Genomic DNA, 10,554 nt, shown 5'->3' with positions numbered 1-10,554 from the left:
ACCGCCCCCTACTATTCCCACCGTTGGCCAGGCCCTGCGGCGGCGGCAGCCTCACACCGTTGCCAAACCAGTGAACCCTCATACTATTCTCCGCGCGGGCTTCCACTGCCACGTCTTCCCCGGCTCTGCGTCGTCCCCTTCCTAGGCCTCGCCGTCGTCCACCGCACTAGTGCTCTCGGCGCGGCATGGTCAATGTGGTCAAGGAACGACTTCCATCAAAAGAGTACTGTACGTGGAGAGGCTGACAGCTGGGTCCACGGCGGCCGTAAGGAAGTGCCTCCTTATTACGCGCAAAATAATTACTCCACCTGACAGCAGGGACCCATCGAATGGGCCATCGCATTTCATGAAAAAAACATTTCCACCCTGACTACTGGGACCTACCAGCTACATCTTCGCACGCAAGGAAGTGCGTCCGGGCAAAAAACTATTCGCCCCCCTGACTGCTGGGACCCACCATCTACATCTTTGCACGCAAGGAAGTGCCTAACAGTCGGCACCCACATAGTCGAAGCATACGTAGCATTGTCATTCTGGTCACGAATGTGTACGTACATACTGGTCGACGTAGAGGTCCGCACGTGTTGTAGTAGAGGCGCCCACGTAGCATGTACACGTACATACAGCAGCCAGTGTGCAAGAAAGAAAATACGGCCACATACGTACATACGGGCGGGGTCTCGAATGCCTACTCGCGCATACGTATGGCCAGGGCTCGTGTACATGGCTGGGTCGGAATGGAGAAACTGCGTCGTCGTCGTGTTCATGGGGAGGCAATGGAATGCGTCATTTTCATCGGGAGGCAACGGAATGCGTCGTGTTCATCGGGAGGCAACGGAACGCGTGGGAGCCAACCGGCTTGGACGAAACAGCCGATGAAAATGAGGCCTGGCGTACCGCAGAACGGAGGAAACGGCCTTGTGTTCAACCGGCCACGTTCGAAACGTGATCCTGTTCATCGAGAGTGGTCTGGCGTACCACAAAACGGAGGAAACGGACTTGTGTTGGAGCGCTATGGTCGAAATGGAGGTCATGTTCATCGGGAGGGGTGTGGCCTACCGCAAAACGGAGGAAACGGACTTGTGTTGGAGCGCTACGGTCGAAACGGGGGGTCCAGTTCATCGAGAGGGTGTGGCGTACCGCAAAACGGGACTCCATGGGATACTGTTCATATCCACCATCGACCTCCTCCAGCCTCCACGGGCTTCTATTCATCCACCATCGACCTCAGCCTCCACCTGCGACTGTTCATCCAACCTCCACCGCGCGCTACTCCACCGGCTACTGTTCAACCACCCCTCTCCACGGGCTACTATTCAACCACCCCTCCATGGGCTACTGCTCATCCACCCCTACATCATCTATTGTTCATCCAGCCCTCCACGGGGTCGTCCTATTCATCCAGCCCTCCACGGGGTCCTGTTCATCCAGCCCCAACCGGCTCGATCGATCGGGGTCCTGTTCATCTAGAGGCAACACCACGGGTCCTGTTCATCCACACCCACCGGGAACTGTTCATCCAAACCCCCCTGCAATGCTCACTGTTCATCCAGAGCCAGCATCGATCGGCTTCAGTTAGCAGCAGTAGCGAAGGAATCGCTCGATCAGGTTCAGTTAACAGCCATCGATCGATTGCTCGGGTTCAGTAATGCGTAGCCTGCAGTGCAATCGCTCGGGTTCAGTAGGCGAACGCCTCGCTCGGGTTCAGTTAGAGCACAAGGCCTCGCACCCACATGCGTCCGTGTACGAGAGAAACACGCAAGCCTCCATGCATCGCTCGGCCCCGACCACCCACCATAACCGGGAACACCCCAATATTTTCCTCGCCCTCGCTTCTACCTCGGTTTTTTCCGTCATGGACGGCCCAAAGAATGTCATGCAGCTGCCTCTCCAACCCGCCCAGAACGAAAAGCCCATTTTTGTCATGTTTGTCATAGAAGTAGGAGCCCACCACATCTATGATGATACCGGGTTTTGTCATAATTATCGTCATAGAAGTGTCGTAAGTATGACATAAAAAATTTCATTCGGCCCAAAATGTCACGGATGTGTCTTATTTTTGTAGTGGAGAGGCCCCGAACCTGGGTAAACATTGTGTCCCCCGCCTCCTGTTACCATTAGCCTTAGACGCACAGCTTGGGACCCCCTACCCGAGATCTGCCGGTTTTGACACCGACATTGGTGCTTTCACTGAGAGTTCCACTGTGTCGTCGAAGATAGGCTTGATGGCTCCATCAATCATCTACAACAACACAGTCCGTGGGAAGATTTTTCTCCCTGGACAGATCTTCGTATTCGGTGGCTTCGCATTGCTGGTCAACTCATTTGGCCATCTAGAGCAGATCGATAGCTAAGCCCCTGGACATCAGGTCAGATTCAGAAGCCTGAATTTTGTGGCCGATATCCGTGGCGGCTTGATCTTCAACGGGTTTGAGCCCATGACGGTTGTCCCCAGCCGCCACGATGAACATGACCTAGATCTATCATCGGGCCACACACAGGAGATATCACCTGCGTACGCCCTGGTCCTAGAGCCAGAGTGGACAGCGTCGTCCGAAGACGGGAAGCTTAACCCAGCCACGGAGGCCGCAGACTAAGCGGTGCTCGAGCCGCACACAGGCCCAACATCAGGTTGGGCTTGTGATACCGAAATCCTGGACTCATCTCCGGACAAGGGTTCCGGACCGCGTGCATCCGCGTCCATCAAATCCGATTGGGCACCGGTCTTGGAGTTCAGCTCCGCGGATATCTTCCAGCACTCGCCTTTTGGCGATGTGCTAAGCTCATTAAAATCCATGTCCCTGTCAGGGAGCGCCTGGCCAAACTATGTCCGACTCGAGTGGGAAGCGCACGACGAGGAATTTTGTGTCACACCCACCACCCACTTTATAGCTACTATCGACGACTTAACTGACGTGCTTGACTACAACTCCGAAGACATCGACGGTATGGACGACGATGCTGGAGAGGATCAGGAACCACTGCCTACAGGGCATTGGACAACCACTTCCTCGTATGACATATACATGGTAGATACACCCAAAGAAAATAACGGCGATGATGAGAATCCAATCGAGGATAAACCTCCTGAGACACAGCCGAAGCACCGACGTCAGCGGCGCCGCTCCAAACCATGCCGTAGTAAAAACAGCAATACCGTCAGAGAAGAGGATAACACACTGGATGGTGTCGAAAACAATGAAGACCCCGTTGAGACAACCTCCGAACCGGAGGAACGGGACGATGGGCGAGTCAGCCCTGGTGAAAAGGCCATGAACGAAGACTCGGAGGATAGCAACTACCTTCCGCTCTCCGAGGACGAGGTTAGCCTCGGTGACAAATATTTCATCGTGCCTGAAGAGCCCGCCGAACAGGAACGATTTAAGTGTCAGCTAATTGCCATTGCAAGAAGCCTGAAAAAGAAGCAGCAGTAGCTCCAAGCTGATCAAGATCTGCTCAATGAAAAATGGACTGATGTCCTGGCAGCCGAGGAATACGGCCTTGAGCGCCCAACCAAAAGCTACCCGAAGCGCAAACTGTTACCATAGTTCGATGACGAGGCGTTGGAGTCCATCCTACCAAGGTACGATGCAGCCGACCGACCACCACATGGCCGGGATAAAGCGGCACCTCGAGCCGAACACCAGCCCGCATTACCTCACCGAACAGACAGAAATACAACATCTCGGGGATATACACATGACCTGCGGTGCGACTTGGAAAAGAGAACAGGTCATACAAGATCAATCTATGGATCACGGGGGCATGCCTCGACGCGCGATGATGGCCATCTTGCTGAATGTTACAAACATAACCACGTCCGGGCCGAAAACCACAGACGAGCTCCATCCGAGCTACGGCACGACCTGGCCCGATAGAGAGGTGCCGCACACCCCCTTTGCTTCACTGACAAAGTAATGGGACATGATTTCCCAGAAGGGTTTAAACCCGTAAACATCGAATCATATGATGGCACAACAGACCACGCGGTGTGGATCGATGATTTTCTTCTCCACATTCATATGGCCCGCGGTGATGATCTTCACGCCATCAAATACCTCCCACTCAAACTCAAGGGACCAGCTAGATACTGGTTAAATAGTCTGCCCGAAAACTCCATTGGCAGTTGGGAGGAATTGGAGGGCACCTTCCTCAACAACTTCCAAGGCACATATGTCCGACCTCCGGATGCCGATGACCTAAGTCATATAATCCAACAACCCGAAGAGTCAGCCAGGAAATTCTGGACTCGGTTCTTAACCAAAAAGAACCAAATCAACGACTGTCCAGACACCGAAGCCCTAGCGGCCTTTAAACACAGCATCCGCGACGAATGGCTGGCCAGACACCTTGGCCAGGAAAAACCGAAGTCCATGTCAGCCCTTACGGCACTCATGACCCACTTCTATGCGGGCGAAGATAGCTGGCTAGCCCGTAGAAACAATACAAGCGAACCTGGCACTTCTAAAGCCAGAAACAGCAACGGCAAGCCCCGACGCAATAGACATAAGTGTCGAAACAACGGTGATAGTACCGAAGACACGGCGGTCAACGCCGGATTCAGCGGCTCCAAGTCCGTTCAGCGGAAGAAGCCGTTCAAGAGAAATAATCCGGGCCCGTCTAGTCTGGACCGCATACTAGATCGACCATGCCAAATCCATGGCACTCCTGATAAACCAGCCAATCATACAAATAGAGAATGTTGGGTCTTCAAACAAGCCGGCAAGTTAAATGCAGAGATTAAGGAGAAAGGCTCACAAAGCAACGACGATGACGAGGAATCCCGACAACTGAACACAGGGGGACATAAGAAATTTCCCCCAAAGTCAAAATGGTGAACATGATATACGCCACCCATATCCCCAAAAGGGAGCGCAAGCGTGCACTTAGGGGCGTCTACGCGATGGAGCCAGTCGCCCCAAAGTACAACCCATGGTCTTCCTGCTCGATCACCTTCGATCGCAGGGACCATCCGACCAGTATCCGTCATGGCGGTTCAGCCGCACTGGTCCTTGACCCAATTATTGATGGATTCCACCTTACGGGAGTTCTCATGGATGGTGGCAGCAGCCTGAACCTGCTCTATCAGGATACAGTGCGCAAAATGGGTATCGATCCCTCAAGGATCAAACCCACAAAAACCACCTTTAAAGGTGTCATGCCAGGTGTAGAGGCCTGTTATACGAGCTCAATCACACTGGAAGTGGTCTTCGGATCCCTGGATAATTTCCGAAGTGAAGAGTTAATCTTTGACATCGTCCCCTTCCGAAGTGGCTATCATGCACTGCTCGGACGAACCGCATTTGCTCGATTCATGCGGTGCCGCACTATGCATACCTTAAGCTCAAGATGCCTGGACCTCGCGGTGTCATAACAGTCAATGGAAATACGGAGCGCTCCCTCCGTACTAAGGAACACACCGTGGCCCTTGCAGCAGAAGTACAGAGCAGCCTTCTTAGGCAGAACCTCCATTTGGCAATAAAGCCCCCGGACACCATCAAGCGAGTCCGAACTACTTTGCAGCCGGACCGTCCGGCTCGTCCAGAGCTCAACTAGCAATTCGGCCTTCGTCCTAGTCCCAATCAAGCGGTGAAATTCATGCCGCGCATACATAAATACGCACTTAAAATACCATGGACATGGACGGAGGCACAGCTAGATCGCGGTCCACAATGCGGCTCAACCGCCCCTGGATCCGCATACCTTCACTTTTTCTCTTCCTTTCAGGTTTTTCTCTTCTTGAGGCTTTTCTGACAACCTGATCATCGGACCCATTGCGGGACGGATACACCAAGAAAGGCAAGGGGCTTCGACGTACAAGGGAATCTCCAGGTCGTCTCTGCTAACGATCGCTATACCTGTTTTACATACCCGCACGCAACCCGCTCTTGGTAATGGCCTGTCAAATAGCCTTATTTGCTTATCGCACTACTTGTACACATACGCCTTGACGTATTAATCAAATTACAATGGAAAATAATTTGTAGCGTCGGCTTATTACTTAATTTTTTCCTTGTCTGTTTATTTATTGTCAATTGCACCTATACATTCTGGTACGCCTTAATTTGCCAGGGGCTTCATGGTACCCCATAACATGGCAAGAAAGTCCGAACACTTTTATAGTACAGTTAGGCACCCCGAACTTATAGCGCATCGGCTTCGAATCATGTCTTTGGTCAATAGTTGGGTTGCCCGGCTCCTATGCTTACTACCTTACGTTCTGCTATATCAGCTAGGGTAGTAAAGGGAGAACTACTGCGATTGTGTCCCAGTTCTTCCAGACGAGCACCTCAGTAGAGAAAACCGAAAACTGACTGCCATGATGCGGTGAGAGCTGGTCGCTGTTCGAGAGGTTTGAAATCCTTAGAGATTTTTTTTGCTTTACACGAGGAATCGGTTTTTGTCCGATTAGGCGTGTATAGCGCCCCAAGTTCGGGCTTCCGAATACTAGGGGCTGCACCAAAATTTAAAATTATCGAACTCCTATGGCTAAGTGAGGGTGATAAAGTCGTATAGTCCGGTTGCCTTGTTCATTGTGCTAAACACCTCCTTAAAGGACCAAAAACTTGGATAAAGAGTCTTTAGATTTATCCCAAACACCCATGTACTAGCTATTGGGGGGCAGAAGCCAACGACTGACCAACTCTCAGATTTCATAAACGGCCGCACAGGAGGTAAAATTTTAAATAAAACAAGCGTTATATTACATAACAACCTTGTTTCATATTACAGGACAGGATAACATGAATGTTTTCACGGGAATATGATATCCTTAGCACATTGCTCCGCCACAAGGTGGGATCCCTCCAGGACAATTTCATAGTATAGTTCGGGTCGTCGGTGCTCCTTTCCCTCATGTGGCCCCTCGGTCATCAGCTTCATGGCGTCCATCTTCGCCCAATGCATCTTTGTGCGGGCAAAGGCCATCCGCGCACCTTCAAAGCAAACCGACCGCTTTATGACTTCAAGTAGCGGGCAGGCACTGACAAGCCGCTTCACGAGTCTGAAGTAGCTACTGGGCATGGGCTCGACAGGCCATAGCCAGATTATTAGGTCCTTCATGGCCAATTTGGTCGCCTTGTGCAGCTCGACCAGCTGTTTCAGTTGGTTGCTAAAGGGCACCGGATGTTCTGGTCCAAGGTATTGCGACCACAACAGCTTCTTCGTAGAGCTCCCTTCTTTGGCTCGATAGAAGTCTGTAGCATCTGATATGCTGCGCGACAGATCCGCAAACGCTCCTGGAGAACTCCAAATTCGGGTAAGCAAAAGGAACGTTTCCTTCACATACTTGATTTGCATAATAAAATCCTTACCCGCCATGATCTTCTTGACCGCCTGGATTTCCTGGAGGGCACTCTGGGCTTCGGCTCGGGCATCTTGTGCGCTCTAGCGAGCCTTGGCAAGTTGAGACTCTCGAGTCTTTGAATCACACTCTAAGGACTCATACTTCTTGACGGCGTCCTGAAGCTCTTGCTGAACCTCGCTGACCCGGGCCTCCTGCTTCTCGCGCGCGGCATGTTCCTTGGCCGCTTTGTCCTCGGCCTTGGCTAACGCCTTCTTGAGGGCTGCCACCTCAGTCGTGGCCCCTAATAAAGTTCATGACGCTTTAATCAGCACGAACCATTCATCCTTCCTAAATATACACGCAGGTTACTACATACCTTTGCTTTCTTCAAGCTGCTTCTTCATGAGGCCGAGCTCTCCCTCGGCACGCTCCAGGTTCTGCTTCAGTCTGGAGACCTCCACAGTATGAGCGGCAGCAGCCAGTGGCGATGCCTGCTTATTCACATAGACATCTTATGTTAGACTCCTGCGAAAATTATTTGATCCTCTATTCGGCTTTTCCTTCCGAACACCGAACAGAGCATCAGGGGCTACTGTCTAGATTGTGATATTCTTTTTTACAATTACATTACTTACCTCAAAGCCTGTTAGAAGGCTAGTGCAGGCTTCGATCAGTCTGCTTTTTGCAGACTAGATCTTCTCGATCACCGTACTCATAAGAGTATGGTGTTCTTCAACAATGGAAGCGCCTTGTAGCACTTCCAGCAATCTATCTGGTGCCTCTGGATGGATAGAGGTCACCGGTGGAGATGGATCACCCCCTTCGTTTGGAAGAGGCGGCCTGCCCGAATCCGGAGCCACCTGGGTCTCCGGAGTTGTATTCGGCTGGGGGCCAAATTGGATGCGGCCCCCATCATCGGTGTCCGTAGGGGTCTTTCCCCCCATGTGTTCAGCAACCGGGGTTTTATCCTCCGGCATCACCAGGACGGTCTGCCCTTGGCCTGGGATCCTTCGAGACAACACCTCGATGTTGTCCGCGGCCTTGGGGGAGGAGGCCATCGGGAGGGACCCGCTGTTCATCGCCGACGGGTCCAACAATACCTCCGAAGAAGAGGATAGCTCAATGCTGGACTGGGCTGGACAACAGGTGCATGATCTAGCATGCTCAAAACGATAAAGTAAAAAGGCCGGAAATACTACCGTGTCCGGATACTTAACATTTAGCAAGGGGCTTGACCCTGGGCTCCCACTCCCCGCCATTGTCGGTGGTTGCGGCAAAGTAGTCCGGAAGGGAGGTTTTTCCCTTCTTGGGTGTCTTGCCCCCCCCCCCATGTGTGGGGGCCGCCCTCTTTTTTTCTACGGGGGGGGCGGATTTCTTCTTCCTCCTCCGCCTCCTCCTCGTCTTCGGCGGCGGAGGAGGGATCCTTGATGTCTTCGGACATTGCGTCTGAAGCATCCTTGCGTCGGAGATCATCTCTTGTCCCCTTGGCCGTCTTCTTGGCCTTCTTCTCTGGCACCTCATAAGGCACCAAAAACAGCATAACTTCGTCAGAAGATGCATTTCTGGATCTTTGAGCAGCGGAGCCGGACAGTTAATCTGCTCTGCTATCTTTACCCAAGCCTCAAAGATTGGTAGAGAGGCTAAGATTCTTCCCTCAGACATGCCAGTAAAGGATATATGTTGAAAACATGAAAGAACTTACCGGATTAGCCCGACGTTTTGAGCTGAGCCCACGATCCTCGCTGGCCTTAAAGAGCACCTTCCAGACGTCTTCGTGTGTCGTGCCGAAGAGCTCCAGCAGCGTCTGGTGCTTGGCCTGGTCGAACTCCCACAAATTGCAAGTCCGGCTTTGGCACGGAAGAATCCAGCGGAAGAGCATAACCTGGACCATGTTGACAAGCTTGATTTTCTTGCTTATCATGTTCTGGACACACGTCTAGAGCCCAGTTAGCTCTTCCACTGAGCCCCAGGCCAAGCCCTTCTCTTGCCAGGAGGTGAGCCGCATGGGGACTCCGGATCGGAATTCGGGGGTCGCTGCCTAGTTGGTGTCGCGCGGCTCGGTGATGTAGAACCACCCCGATTGCCACCCATTTATAGTCTCCTCAAAGGAGCCTTCGGGCCAGGTGACGTTGGGCATCTTGCCCACCATGGCGCCTCCACACTCCGCTTGTTGGCCGCTCACCACCTTTGGCTTCACATTGAAGGTCTTCAGCCATAGGTCGAAGTGAGGTGGGATGCGGAGGAAGGCCTCGCACACGACAATAAATGCCGAGATGTTGAGGATGGAGTTGGGGGCCAAATCATGGAAGTCTACCCCATAGTAGAACATTAGTCCGCGGATGAACGGGTGGAGGGGGAATCCCAGCCCGCAGACGAAGTGGGTGAGAAACACCACCCTTTCCTGGGATTCCGGGGTGGGGACGATCTGCCCCTTGGCTGGAAGTCGATAAGCGATGTCTTTGGCCAAGTACCCGGCCTCCTGGAGCTTCTTGATGTCCTCCTTCTTGACAGAGGAGGTCATCCACTTGCCTCCTACTCCGGATGTGGACATGATTGGAGTGCTTTTTCGGGCGGAGAAGGCGAGATCTTGGGCGCTGGAGCTCAAGAATGAATGGGCAGAGGAAGGAGAAGGCGCGCATGAACGAGGATGAATCACTATCCCCTTATAAAGACAGCAAAAGTCATGCGCCTCCCCCTCGCCTTAAAATCCGCCTATTTCCCAAGCGCCGTGCAGATGACATGGTTGGGTTACCCATGCCCGTATTGATGAAAATCTCGTGATAAGGGGACATGATCTCTGCTTCAACAAGACGTCCCAATAAGACTGCCTCGTGAAACATGAAATAGCAGGCCGGAAAACGATTCAGAATAATGGTCGGGTGATGATGTAGTGTCATGTAACATAGATTGTCAGCGGATGGGACTCGTGGAATATTATACTCTCTATGGTAGTGTGTGGTACTTGATTTGCAGAGCCAGACACATTTTCTATGTTCGGAAGGCTATATTGGAGTACTTGGAGAAGGAACCCGCCTTGCAATGCTGAAGACAATCTGCGCGCCGGACTCATTGTCATTGAAGCCTGGTTCAGGGGCTACTGAGGGAGTCCTGGACTAAGGGGTCCTCGGACAGCCGTACTATATACTTTTGCCGGACTGTTGGACTATGAAGATACAAGATAGAAGACTTCGTCCCGTGTCCGGATGGGACTCTCCTTTGCATGGAAGGCCAGCTTGGCGATTCGGATATGTAGATTCCTTTCTCTGTAA

This window comes from Triticum aestivum, chromosome 3B (assembly GCF_018294505.1).
Source record: "Triticum aestivum cultivar Chinese Spring chromosome 3B, IWGSC CS RefSeq v2.1, whole genome shotgun sequence".
Lineage (NCBI taxonomy): Eukaryota > Viridiplantae > Streptophyta > Magnoliopsida > Poales > Poaceae > Triticum > Triticum aestivum.
Note: the sequence above shows the minus strand (reverse complement) of the source record.